The 14,009-nt window shown below is 43.3% G+C and overlaps 1 protein-coding gene across 4 annotated transcripts in view; it reads right to left on the bottom strand.

The window, feature by feature from the left end:
* Positions 1-9,549, bottom strand: part of CUL2 (cullin 2) — a 102,948-nt gene extending 93,399 nt beyond the window's left edge. For 2 of the 4 annotated variants that reach the window (XM_084876834.1, XM_084876835.1), the window contains exon 1: positions 9,138-9,321. The gene's annotated coding sequence lies outside the window, so the exon portion shown is untranslated. Of the gene's footprint in view, positions 1-9,137; positions 9,322-9,378 lie in introns of those variants that run through there. The other 2 variants (XM_084876836.1, XM_084876837.1) reach the window with 2 other exon arrangements.
* Positions 9,550-14,009: the final 4,460 nt, after the last annotated feature.

Raw genomic sequence — 14,009 nt, forward strand, 5'->3', positions numbered from 1 at the left:
CCACCAGTTCATGAATTTGTACACCAGGCTGGTTTTGGCCTAATTCCTGCAGGCCAGGCAAGGGACCCCACAGTGCACAAATCCATGCATCAGCCTCTAGTAAGCATATAAGATCTTTGGTTAATCTCTGCCCCTCCCCTCCCTTCCCCCTTTCCCTCTGAGATTCATTAATCTGTTCCATGTTTCCATGTCTGTGGTTTCCACTCCTGTGTTGAATGTCTACCTCCTGGTGGTCAGTGCATGTCATAGCTACCGGTTGGCCAGTCAGCTGGTCGATTAGGCTTATATATATAGATTAGAGGCCAGAGAGGGGTCCCCTCAGCCCAGCCGGCACCCTCTCCAATCCAGGACCCCTCGGATTGGGTCTAAACCGGCAATTGTCCATCCCTCTCACAAACTGCTCACCTGCCTGCCTGCCTGCCTGATCGCCCCTACCTGCACCCCTGCTGGCCTGGTCACCCCTAACTACCCCACCTGCCGGCCTAGTAACCCTGAACTGCCCCCCACGCAGGCCTGGTCACCCCTAACTGTCACCCCCCCCATGCCAGCCTGGTCGCCCCTTACTGTCCCCTCCCCCCCCCGCCAGCCTGGTCGCCCCCAACTGCTCCCAACCAGTCTGGTCGCCCCTCACGACCCCCTTCTGCTGGCCTGGTTGCCCTTCACTACCCCCCTTTGCTGGCCTGGTTGCCCCCAAATGCCCCCCCACGGGCCTGGTCGCCCCACACAGTCTGCTGTTCGGTCATTTGGTCACCCCTTACTAATCCCCATGCTGGCCTGGTCGCACACACAGCCTACTGCCCAGTCATTTGGTTGCCACTCACTGGCCCGACCTGCATGCCTGGTTGCCCCCAAATACCCCCCTTGCTGGCCTGGTTGCCCCATGCAGCCTTTCTTCAATCGTTTGATAACCCCTCACTAACCCCCATGCTGGCCTGGTTGCCCCCCACAGCCTGCTGTTCAGTCATTTGGTCGCCCCTTATTAACCCTCCTGTTGGTCTGATCACCCCATGCAGCCTGCTGCTCAGCTGTTTGGCCGTCCCTCACTAACCACCCTGTTGGCTTAGTTGCCCCACACAGCCTATTCAGTCTTCTGTTCGGTTGCAATGGTCACTTAGGCTTTTATTATTATAGATAGTCTTAGTTGTAAATGGCTTAAAAAGCTACAATAAAAAGATATAGGATAGCTAAATGGATAAGAAAACATAACCCACATATATATATGCTGTCTATAAGAGATCCAGCTCAAATCAGAAGATTCAAAGACTGAAAGTGAAGCGATGGAAAAAAATATTTCATGCAAATGGAAATGAAAACAAAAACAAAAACAAAAACAAAAACAAAAAAACCTAGGATAGGAATACTATACCTGACAAATAGACATCCATAAGAGAAAATGAAGGCTACTTCATAATACTAAAGGGACCAATACAACAAGAGGATATAAGCCTGGTAAGCATATATGTACTCAATACAGAAGCAACCAAATATATAAAAAGACTTATGGAGGACTTGAAGAGATAAACCACAATATAGTCATAGTAGGAGATTTTGACATCAATGGATAGATTTTCTAGACAAAAAAAAAAAAAAAAAAAAAAAAAAAATCAACAAGAAAACAAGACCCTAAATGACACACTAGATCAAATGGGTTTAATTGACATTTACAGATACATTTCACAACAAAGCTGGAAAATATAAATTTTTCTCAAAAACACATGGGACATTATCAAAGAAAGATCACACATAAGTCTAAGTCTCTACAAATTCAAGAAGACTTGATAAAGTACTCTAAGCAGACCACTAAAGAAAATCATCAAACCACAAAGGAATAGAATAAAAGAAACAAACAAGAACTATAAAACAACCAGAAAACAATAAAAAAAAGATTGCAAGTACATATTTAATAATTCTTTCAATGTAAGTGAACTAAATTCTCCAATCAAAAGATATAGCTTGGACCCAGCTGGTGTGGCTCAATGGTTGAGCATCAAACCATGAACCTAGAGGTCCCAGGTTCAATCCCCAGTCAGGGCACATCACTGGTGAGGGTCGTGCAGGAGGCAGCCAATTGATATTTCTCTCTCATTGGTGTTTCTATCTCTCTCCCTTTCTCTAAAATCAATAAAAACGTTCTTAAAAGATACAGAATGTCTGAATGGATTAAAAACAAGACTCATCTATACACTGCCTTCAAGAGACCCCAGTTCAGATGTAAAAATACACACAGACTGAAAGTGAATAAAGAAAAAGACATTCCATGCAAATAGAAACCAAAGTGTGGCAGCTACACCTGTACCAGAAAAAAAGCAGCCTAAAACAAAGACTGTAACAAGAAACATTAATAAAAGGACTTGATGATAAAGGGGTCAATTTAAGAGAATATCATATTTATAATTATTTATTCATCCAACATAGGAATGTCTAAATATATAAAACAAATTAACAGACCTAAAGGAAGAAATAAACAGCAATCCAATAACAGGAGGAGAATTTAATACCCCCTATGCATCAATGGATAGGTCATCCAGACAGAAAATCATAAGGAAGCATCAGCCTTAAACAACACGTTAGAGCAGATAAACTTAACAAATGTACATGGAACATTCCGCCCAAAAGCAACAAAATACATATTCTTCTCAAATGCACACAGAGCACTCTCTAGGACAGATTATATATTAGGCCAAAAAACAAGTCTTAACATAACTTGAGAAAATTGAAATCATATCAAGCATCTTCTCTAACCATAATGGTATAAACAAGAAATGAATTACAAGAAAAAAACTCAGTCACAAATACAGGATTGGCAAAAGTAGGTTTATAGTTTTAAGCATGCAAAACCAAGTTTATTCTTTTGAATTCATAAAGCTATTGTAGTGCTGGTCAATGTGGCTCAGTCACTGAGCATCAACCCATGAACCAAGAGGTGACTGGTTCGATTCCAGGTCAAAGCACATGCCTGAGTTACAGACTCAATCCCCATTTGGGGGTGTGCAGGAGGCAGCTGACCAATGTTTCTATCTCTCTGTCCTTCTCACTTCCTCTTTCTCTAAAATCAATAAAAATGTATTTTAAAACATAAAATAAACAAAACTATTGTAATAATCGTAACCTGCATATCTTTTTCTATAGGAATAACTGTAAACCTACTTTTGCCTATCCATGTATGTGGAGGTTAAACAATGGGTTAAAGAAGAAATTAAAAAATTTTAAACTATCTTGTGACAAATGAAAATGGAAATCCAATAAACCAAAACTTATGGACTACAGCAACACCAGTGTTAAGAGGGAAGAAATGTCCACATCAAGAAACAAAAAATTTCAAATAAACAACCTAACTTCAAAAGTCAAAAAACTATAAAAGCCCAAAGTTAATACAAAAAAATGAAATAACAAAGACCAGAGTAGAAATAAATGAAATACACTTAAAAAGGCAATAGAAAAGATCAATGAAACTAAGAGCTGGCTTTTAAAAAAATAAACAAAATTGACAAAACTTTTGCTAGACTTACCACGAACAAAAAAGCAAGAACTCAAACAATAAAATCAGAAATGAAGGAGACATTATAACTGATAGCACAGAAATATAAAAGATCAGAGAAGACTACCATGAATAATTATATGCAACAATTTCAACAACCTAGAAGAAGTGGATAAATTCTTAGAAATATAAAACCAACCAAGACTGATTCATGAAAAAAAAAAAAATATGAACACACTAAAGAGATTGCATCAAAAACCTCCCAACAGAGAATCCAAGATGGTGGCATAGGTAACACCTAACTGCAGCCTCACACAACAATTTCAATAAAATACAAAATGGACATTATCCAGAACTACAGGAAAGTCGACTGACTGGAAATTCTACAACGAGAAGGAAAGAGAAAACCAAAAGGAAAATAAGAGGAGATACGTTGCGCACGCGGAGAGGACGAAGCCGGAGAGGAGGGGGAGGCTCAGTGACTAACTGGCATTCCCTAGTGTTAAAGAGATAAAAGCACCAAACTGTGCTGAACCCCAGATCTGACAGCACTGAACCCAAGTTCTAGGCCAGACCCTGGGGACCCAGGCTCATACAAAGGGAGCCTGGGCTGTTAGGCGGAATCTCAGGGGAGCGGCGAAAGGCAGACCCCCAGAGGCGCACACATTACGCGCAGAGGACGGACCACAGACTCTGCTGCTAGATTGCCCTGGTGGGAAGGAGACGAAAGCTCCGAACTGTGCTGAGCCCCAGTTCCGACTGCACTGAACCCCAGTTCTAGGCCAGACCCTGGGACTTATACAGAGGAAGCCTGGGCTATAAGGCAGAAACCCAGGGGAACAGCGAAAGGAAGTCCCAGGGGCGCGCACATTGCGCTCAGAGAACGGGCGGTTGACTGTGCTGCTGGATTGCCCTAGCAGGAAGTAGACAAAAGTTCCAGACTGCTCTGAACCCCACTTCCAACTGAACTGAACCCCAGTTCCGGGCTCATTGGGGGAGAGCCTAGACTGTTGGATAGCGGGCGAAACTCAAGGTCAACTTTCTCTCAGAGGTGCTTGCAGCAAGTACCGAAGGACCCTGAGAACACTGAGGCTCAGGAGCCTCATAGGGCGTGGCTGACGGAAGCCAAGGCTGTAGGCTCCACCCTGAAACTCCACCCCATCCAAGCTGAACACAGAAACTTTAAAGGCTACCAACTCAGGGAAGCTGCGAAAATGCCGAGACAAGGAAACAGATCACAAACAAAAGAAATGGAGGACAAAAAGCCACTGGATATATAGTTCAAAACCACGCTTATAAGATTTTTCAAGAATTTCCCAGAAAAGGTCGATAAGACCTATGAGGATATGAAAAGGGATCAACTAGAAATAATAAGGGATGAACAAGAAATAAAGAATACATTGTCTGAAATAAAAAATATTATACAGAGTCCTAAAAACAGAATGGAAGATCACAAGAATCAAGCCAAAGATTTGGAACATAAAGAGCCAGAAGATACTCCTCCACAGAAGCAAGAAGATAAGAGAATCCAGAAAGTTGAAGATAATGTGAGAAACCTCTGGGACAACTTCAAGCGAACCAACATTAGAATTATGGGGGTTCCAGAAGAAGAGAGACAGCAAGATACCAAAAACATACTGGAAGAAATAGTGACAGAAAACTTCCCGCACCTGGTGAAAGAATTAGACTTACAAGTCCAGGAAGTGCACAGAACCCCAAACAAAAGGAATCCAAAGAGGACCACACCAAGACACATCATAATTAAAATTCCAAGAGCAAAAGACAAAGAGAGAATATTAAAAGCAGCAAGAGAGAAACATGTAGTTACCTATAAAGGAGCACCATACGATTGTCAGCTGATTTCTCAACAGACACCATGCAGGCCATACCTGAATGGCAAGAAATATTCAAGGTGATGAATAGCAAGAACCTACAGCCAAAAATACTCTACCCAGCAAAACTATCACTCAGAATCAAAGGCCAGATAAAGAGCTTCATTAATAAAAAAAAGCTAAAGGAGTTCATCACCGCCAAACCAGAATTACATGAATTGCTGAAGGGGGTTCTTTCGGAAGAGGAAGAAAATAAAGATAAAAATTATGAACAACAAATACATAACTATCAACAAGTGAATCAAAAAACCTGATGAACAATATTAACTGGTGAATATAATAGAATCAGAGGTATGGAAGGGGAGTGGACTGATGATTCTCAGGGAAAAGAGGAGTGGGGGATGCGGGAAGAGACTGAACATAAACTGTGCACCTATGGATGAGGACAATGGGGAGTGGGGAAAGGACAGAGGGTGGGATAGGAACCTGGTGGGGGGGAGGGGGAATGAGGAACTTTTGAAATAATATGAACAATAAAGGTTTATTAAAAAAAAAAAAGAGAAGAAGAAAAGAAAAGGTGTTTCCTTTATAGTTCACACCAATCACAGGCTGGGCCCTGCCCAGGCCTAAAGCCTCTTGGCAAAGCTTTCAGCCTGGATAGGGCCCCTCCAGCTCCCTCTGATCACGGACTCCGCCCCTGCCCAGGCCCACCCAGGCCGGAAAGCCTCTTGGGCAGGGGTGGAGCCCCAGCTCCTTGCCATAAATCACAGGGGTACGCTCCTGCCCAGGCTGAAAGCAGAAGGGATCTATGAGGGTCCGCTCCTGCTCCAAGCCCCAGCTGCCTGAGATTGATCCCTGGGGCTTACGGCCTGGAGAGGATGAGAGCCCCCACTCCCTTCCATCAATCACAGGGGGTCCGCTCCTGCCCAGGGCTTACCTCACAATGATCTGGGCGCCTGTGTAAGCAAATTAACCACCATTTTGTTTTGGGTTAATTTGCATAGTCACTCTGATTGGCCATGGGCATAACAAAGGTATGGTCAATTTACATGTTTGTTTATTATTAGGTAAGATAGCAACATTCCAAATTTCTGCTTCTTTTTCCAAGATTTAACATTAGCCAGTAAAAAGTTTTCAACATATTAAGATTCAAGGCCTGATCCTATCACCAATTTACTTTGAGAATACATACATGAAAAAAGTGCTTTCGATAATAATCAAATATTTTTCCAGCATATAAAGAGGACATGCAGCCCTGTGATATGGCTCAGTGGTTGAGTGTCAACCCATAGTCCAGGAGGCCATGGTTTGATTTCCCTTCAGGACGGAACTGGGTTGTGGGCTCCATCCCCAGTAGTGGGTGTGCGGAAGGCGGCAGATCAATGATTCTCTCTCATCATTGATGTTTCTAGTTTTCTCTCCCTCGCCCTTCATCTCTCTGAAATCAATTTTTTTTTTAACTTTTTAAAGAAAACAGGCAGATAAGAAAGGGGCACAAAATAAACAATGCTAACTTTTATAAAACATCTCACAAAAAGCTCTTTAAACAACTCCACATCTATAGGTCCAAAACTCAGAGGGCAAAGAACAACTCAGAAAATGTTGCCATGCCCCATGACTTTCTTCTCTGCTTTCCACATGTTTTCTTAGGTGGGCCCTTCATGTTTCATAACTTTTAAATACTATTTAATACTCTAAAAAAAAATGGAAGATGTCAAAGCAGGTGAATTATGCTACCAATTTTGCAAAGTAGGGAGAATATGTACATATTTGCTTATATGTGGAAACATTTATATTGTTTGGCTCCAAGCAAAACTGGTAATGGAAGACAAAAAAATATAGATTTTCATTCTATACTCCATTAAACATTTTTTTAAACATTTTAAATTTTGACTCACGTGAATGTAGTTTTTATTCAAAGCATAAATAACCCAAGAGATAAATGCTGATGAGTCCCCATCTCTTTCTCTCCTCATCAAAAGTTAAGTCCCATGAAGGCAGAGATTTTTATCTATTTTCTCACTACTAGTATATCCCCACTGCCTGGTCCATAGCTGGTGCTTGGAAAATATTTGTTGAATAAACAACTCCTTAACCTCTCCACTAAATTCCAAATTTGCATATCCAAATGCCTACTTCTAATCTCCACTTGAACATCTAATAGTTTCTATTTAGCATGTCCAATCCTACTTTATCCCCATATAACCTGCTTCCCTCAATTCTTCCCCATCTCTATACATGGTATTGCCATCCTCCAGTTAAACCCCAAAACCCAGAAAGCATCAGTCCCAACCAAATGCACTTCCATCCAAACCACAAATTCAATACCTTTAACTCCAAAATCTACCTCAAAACCTTTTTTTACTTGTCCCTAGCACTACTCTACTCAGCCTACCACAGTCTTTACAGTTTTCCTGCTTCCTTTTTCCTTTCATCCTAACTCCTCCAGTCAGATTGTAAATCAGGCCCTAACACTCCCGGCTTTGCAAAAATTCCAGTACAAGTACTTTAAAAAAATAAAAGCCAACTGCCTTTGGGCAATAAGACCCCACGCAATCTGGCCCCAGGCTGTGACCTTACTTCTTATCTTTCACTAGAGCCTTATCAGAGCTTCTTTCAGTTCCCTAAACCCAAACTTGATACTACTTCTGGGCATTTCCATTTGTTGTTCCCTCAGACAGGAACACTTCAGTCAGAGTTCCAAAGGCTAGGACCCTCTCACTTTCCTGATATCAAGCCAAATGTCATTTCAGAGCTTTCCTGATCACAGCATCTGAAGTAGTTTCCCAGTCACTATCACAACTCCCTATTTTATTTTCTTTATAACACATGATTTTCTGAAATTATTCCTATGTCTCATTCATTGGCTATCTCTCCCACCCTACCACCAAAACTGAAACTTCAGGAGAACTGAAATTTCAGTGTTTTAAGCTTCGCATAAGAACCAGGTGCTTAATAAATATTTAACTGATAGACAAGGCAAAAATGACTTTAGAAAAGATCCACGACTTTAAATTTAGTGACAGGCTGGTGATCATAAAAGACGTGTAAACTAACTTCACACTTATAAAACATGGAAAAATCACAGGGTAGAGGATAGATCTACAGATACTGTTAACAGTTTATATCTTATTATTTTCAAACTTTAAACTTCCAAAGTAAGGTCCTTCAATGGTAATAGTAACCCGTGGGGGGGGTGGGGAGGAGAGAGAGAGAAGATGTAACAATAATCAGCGTGCAATTCACAGATGTCTTATTTACAAGCACGTCATTTGTGGGGTGGTAGGGAATGGTCCAGACTTCCTCGTGTGTAAGTGCTCTGAAGAGAGCCTAAGGATCTTATTTCATCAGACCCTAATTGTTAAGCCAGGCTAGCATGTACATAGGCTACTCCTCCCCATAGCTATCAATCCTCGTTGTCTGCGGAAACAAAAGTGAAAATACTCGTGGTAAGGATGCCAGAGACTGACGCCGCCCCCTACCACAAACACAGAGTTGTGAGTCCCTGCGAGCACGTCAATAAGCACTGGAGTACACGCACCCTCACCTTCCTTCCTCCCGAGGAAAACGGGGCCAAGGGAGGGGCGGCCAAGGCCAGGTCGTGGAGGCCAGGGACCCGGTGCAGGGGGTGGCTGGACTCAGGGGACAGCACTCTGGGACGCCGGGCACACTTACAGGACACCATCTTCCCAGGCCACCCGCTCCCCCCTCCCGATCCCCCGTCCTTGCCCCCAACTCCTTCCCCCGCCCCATCCCCGCCACCCATCAGCCGGGGAGGCAAGTTTCCCGGCGCCTGCAGCCGGCTCCCGGCCCCTCCGAGGGGTTACCTTCTACAGAAGCGGGACGCGGACAGGGGCAAGGGGAGGGGAGGCAGCTCGAAGGAATGAAGGACGAAGCCCAGGCGCGGAGAGTGGGCGGCGGCGGCGGCGGCGGCTGTCACTCGCGTTCCCCCGCTCACAGCGCTGCCATTACTGTGCCGAGGCCGCCTCCCCGGCCGGCCGCCGCCATCCGCCCCGGGACTCAGGGGGTGCGCGGCGAAACCCGGGAGCCCGCGCGCCCCACGCTCACCTGCCACCGCGAGGAGACACAGAGGCCCGGGCCGGACAGGGGCGGAGGGGAGGGGTGAAGGGGAGAAGGAAGGGTTGGTTGGGAATCCGTGAAGCCACTGTCCTCCTGAGGGCCCGGCTTCCCAACACACACCCTGTGCTCCCCTTCTTCCGCTGCAGCCAAATCCCCCCCTCGGAGCGCAATGGTAGAGTCCGCGTTACGGCAAGCGCAGAGGGCCCGCTTTATGCAATCGCGAAAGGCCTGGCAGCCTTGGGCTGAAGGGAGGCTGCCACGTTTCATTCATTGAGCTCAAGAGACTCAGAGCCCACCGAATTTGGATCTGACATACTCATAATATGTTGGAATGCTGTTTTCAACACAAGTATTTTTCTTTGAGTTTTTCCAGACCTGTGTGAATATTCTCAGGCACCCCCTTTTCCTTGCCAAACGATTCCACGGGCTTTTCACTTGATTTCAGCCAAAAGGCTGAAAAGTTGCTCCTATGAGCTTTTCCAATAATCAGGAATACATTAGCAAAACTGCTTTTCTCTCTGACATACTCCTTTTCTAATGGATTTTCATCTACAGACAAATGCTGAGTCTTGACCTCCCCATCATTACCGTCTATCAGTGTAAAGAACTTTCCTCCCTCACTTTTTTTTTTTTTTTTTTTAATTCATTGATTTTAGAGGCAGAGGAAGGGAGGGAAGGAAAGAGAAACATTGACTTGTTCCACCCATTCATGCATTCGTTAGGCGATTCTTGTATGTGCCCTGATGCGGGGTCAAACCACAACCTAGGTGTATTGGGAAGAGGCTGTAATCAACTGAGCTACCTGGCCAGGGCCTCCCTCACAATTTTATTTTATTTTAACATATTTTTATTGATTTCAGAAAGGAAAGGTGAGGGAGGGAGAGAGAGAGGATGAGAGAGAATCATTTATCGGCTGCCTCCTTTATCCCCCACTCCAGGGATCGAGCCTGCAACCCGGGGAACTGAACTATGAACTGGTTCATAGATCAACACTCAACCACTCAACCACCTATAGGGCTCCCTCACAATTTTGAAGGTAATATTGACAACCTAGATTTACTGATCACCTCCTATATATAGGACCACAATGGAACAAAAGCCTGGTATTATTCTTTACTTGCCTTTCATATCCACAAGATCTCAGTGGTCAGTCTAGTCAGAACCTTGGTTAGTTCTTCATTTGCATGTTTTGAGCAAGCCTTTACCTTCCAACCCTTTCTTCAGACAATTTGTACCAATCCTTCAAGGCCCATTTAAAATCCTGTCTCCCACTCGTTTTTCTCCTAATCTGCTTCTCCTGGTACTTGAAGTCTGTATCCTTTGTTTTAATAAAATTATATACTAAAGTCAATTCAACTGTTTGTTTCTGCTGTAGGCTGCTTGACAGCACTGGGTGTTAGACCCATGGGATCAGACTGGACCTGGATTCAGCAACCTTTGTTAACCTTGGCTAGGGAAGACTTCAGACTCCAATTGTAAAAGAACATCCATAACCAGTGGCTATGACGCGCACTGACCATAAGGGTCAGACGTTCTGACTGGTAGGTTAGCTTGCTGCTGGGGTCTGGCAGATCAGGACTGGGCAAGATGGGCAGGATATACCTTGGAGCCTTCCCTCGATCCCTCCCTGGCCTCTAAAATATTTCTTCTAATTAATTTTCTTTCAATGTGGACAAATTCGTGCACCAGGCCTCTAGTTTAGTTATAAAAGCACAGAGGTGGAAAAGGTAATTGGTAGAAGAGATGGGCTTAGAAAACAAGTTTTAGAGGCAAAGGAAGGGCCCTTGAAGCTTGGAACTAACAAGCCTGGAGGAGAGGGGGGAGGCACAGGCATGCCTCTGAGAGGGAGAGCTGACTGGGCCCTCTACCCTAAGTGTTTTTAGGAGGGAGATTTTAGGGGAGGGCTCAGGGGAAGAGCTTAATAGAATATTCGGCAGCTTTCCAGGTGTATCCTTCCAGGGTTTAGGTCTCCACTGATTCACTGGTGGGCTCCAAGGCAGGGAGTCATTATTCAATGCAATTGGTCCTAAGGTCAGCCAGGGGGTCACTGGTCTCGTTTTGCTGCTTTTCTGGATCTACAGCTGAAATACAGCTGAGGCCTAGATGTTATCTCAAGGGAGGAAAGGTCAAGGAGTCCCATCCGCATGACCATGGATATGCTAGGGGAAGAAAGGTCACCCTGGGGATGAGGTTCCAATCTACAATTGTTCGTTGCTAGGCACCTGGGGCTTTCTATCCTGGTGACCTTCTGTACCTGGCCCATCGTCCTTGCTCTGTTCATCTGTCTAACTGCCTACTACATTTCCATTATATGACCTTTTTCTCACATGTTCTCCCTCTATTAATTCTGCAATTAAAGGGTGGTTCCCGGGCCTCTGGAAATCTGAAAGTCTTTTGGGATCCAGAGGTTAAAAAACAATTTTCATAATAATACATGCTTTTTGTCTTTTTAGGGGTGTTGGGGTCACATTTGTACTGGTGATGTACAAAACAATAGTAATATTACTGACATTGCATTATCAGGAATCAAGAGGGTGACACAAAACTACCCTACTATTCATTGTGATAACCTGGTTATTACTTAACAGGAAAGGAGGAAAGAGAAAACTAGATATAGGCATGCCATTTATATTACTTTGCCAAAAACTGTTTAAAAAAATTAACTTCAGAATATCCTTGATGAGGTAGTAAAAAGTATTAATGTTATAAGTGTCAACCCTGTGTACATATCTTTCTAATAGTCTGTGAGAAGTAATGGGAAATACACATGCTAAAATGACTGGAAGAAAGACACTGGTGTGACTGAGTTATAAGCTGAACTATGTGCTTTTCTCATGGAACATCATTTTTCCTTGAGAGAACAATTAACAAACTAATGTTACTTTGACTTAGGAATTAAGCAATATTTCTCCAAAATAAGCCTAACACTTCAAGCAGAACACTTGACAGTGTTTGTTACCAGTGATACAATTTAGTGTTCAAGTGAAATTTGAAAATTTGCAGAAGTTGTGCTCACCACCATGAATTTGACAGCTTACAGACTTTCCTAAGGAAACTGCAGTGTGATTAATGAATATGACATTTTGATATCTTATGAGGTATGTCAACATATGGGTCATCTACATGACACAATGAACCAACATTTTCCAAATGACCAACGCAATACATTACAAAATCATGTATGGATAAAAGATTCACCCAGCTTGCAAGATAGACCAGTGGACATATAGGTATGTGTGCACATATGTGTATGTGTGTGCACACATTGTTAGAGATGAGCAGAGCAAGGACAATGGGCCAGGTAAAGATACTCACCAAGGGCAGAAAGCTCCGAATGCCTAGCTGGAAAATCTGGGAAAACAAGAACCTCACTCCCAAGGTAATCTATCCTCCCCTAGCATATCACTGGTCATGCTGTTTGGATCCTGGATCATTCAAATCTCTGGTCAGGCAGTTTTAACCCCCTAATCTTTTCCTCTCTAAAGATCTAGGCCTCAGTTTATTTCGGCCTCAAGCCCAGAAAAGCAGCAAAACCAGATAAAAGATTCAGTGGCTGCCTCAGGAGCAGCTACATTGATTAATAAGCCCCTGCTTTGACACCGACCAATCAGTAGAGACCAGAACCCTGAAAGAGCACACCTGGAAAGCTGATGAGTATTCTATTGAGCCATTCTTCTGAGACCTTCCCTAAGATTTCCACCGCAAGAGAGAGATAAACATGCTCAGGACAAAGGACCCAGTGTTACTTTCCTCCAAGGAGGACACCCCTGACATTTTCTTTCCTCTTTACTTCCCTCGCAGGCACATTTCCTATAACCTCTAAGGGACTTCATGAGGCTTGCAATGGGCAATGGCAGCTCTTCCATGGCTAACCCCCTGAACCTGTCTCCAAGGCCCCCTTTTCTCAGTGTAGCCCTTCCCTTTGGATATCCCAGACATTGTCCCCTTTTCCTTCAATAAATTCAATGTTTTAAAAATCACTGACTAAGATGGCTATTTAGCCTGCCAGTGTAGCACCACCAACTTTTATTTTTTATTTTAATTTTATTTATTTTGATTTCAGAGAAGAAGGGGAAAGGAGAAAGAGATAAAAACATCAGTGATGAGAATCATTGACCACTGCCTCCTGCATGCCCTCTACTGGGGAGGGAGCCTGCAATCCAGCATGTGCTCTTGGCCAGAATCAACCTGGGACCTCTCAGTCCACAGGCTGATGCTCTATCCACTGAGCCAAACGGGCTAGGACAGCACCACCAACTTAAATCTTTCATACATAAAAGCAGAATACAAAGGTTCTTTTATGTGGTTTTAGATTCTTCATTACAATTAACCTGTAAGAAACTACAACTTGTCAAGTTTTCTATAGTGTCAGAAGGGATATTCACATTTATGCAAAAAGACTATTATTGTATCTTCCGAAGGCCTCCTATTTTCTTCATATATTTCAACTGTAGAGAACCTAGCTATCTTCTAGTAAGCCAGATATGAAAGAGATATGCAAAATGGAAAACAATGTCATTCTTCTCACTAAAATTTTTATTTTGGAAAATAGTTACTTTTCATAGAAACATTTAATTTATGTTAACATGTGCTTAAGTTTATTATTTTTAAATAAATAA

This window comes from Pipistrellus hanaki (genome assembly GCF_964339955.1).
Source record: "Pipistrellus hanaki genome assembly, chromosome: 1".
Taxonomy (NCBI): domain Eukaryota; kingdom Metazoa; phylum Chordata; class Mammalia; order Chiroptera; family Vespertilionidae; genus Pipistrellus; species Pipistrellus hanaki.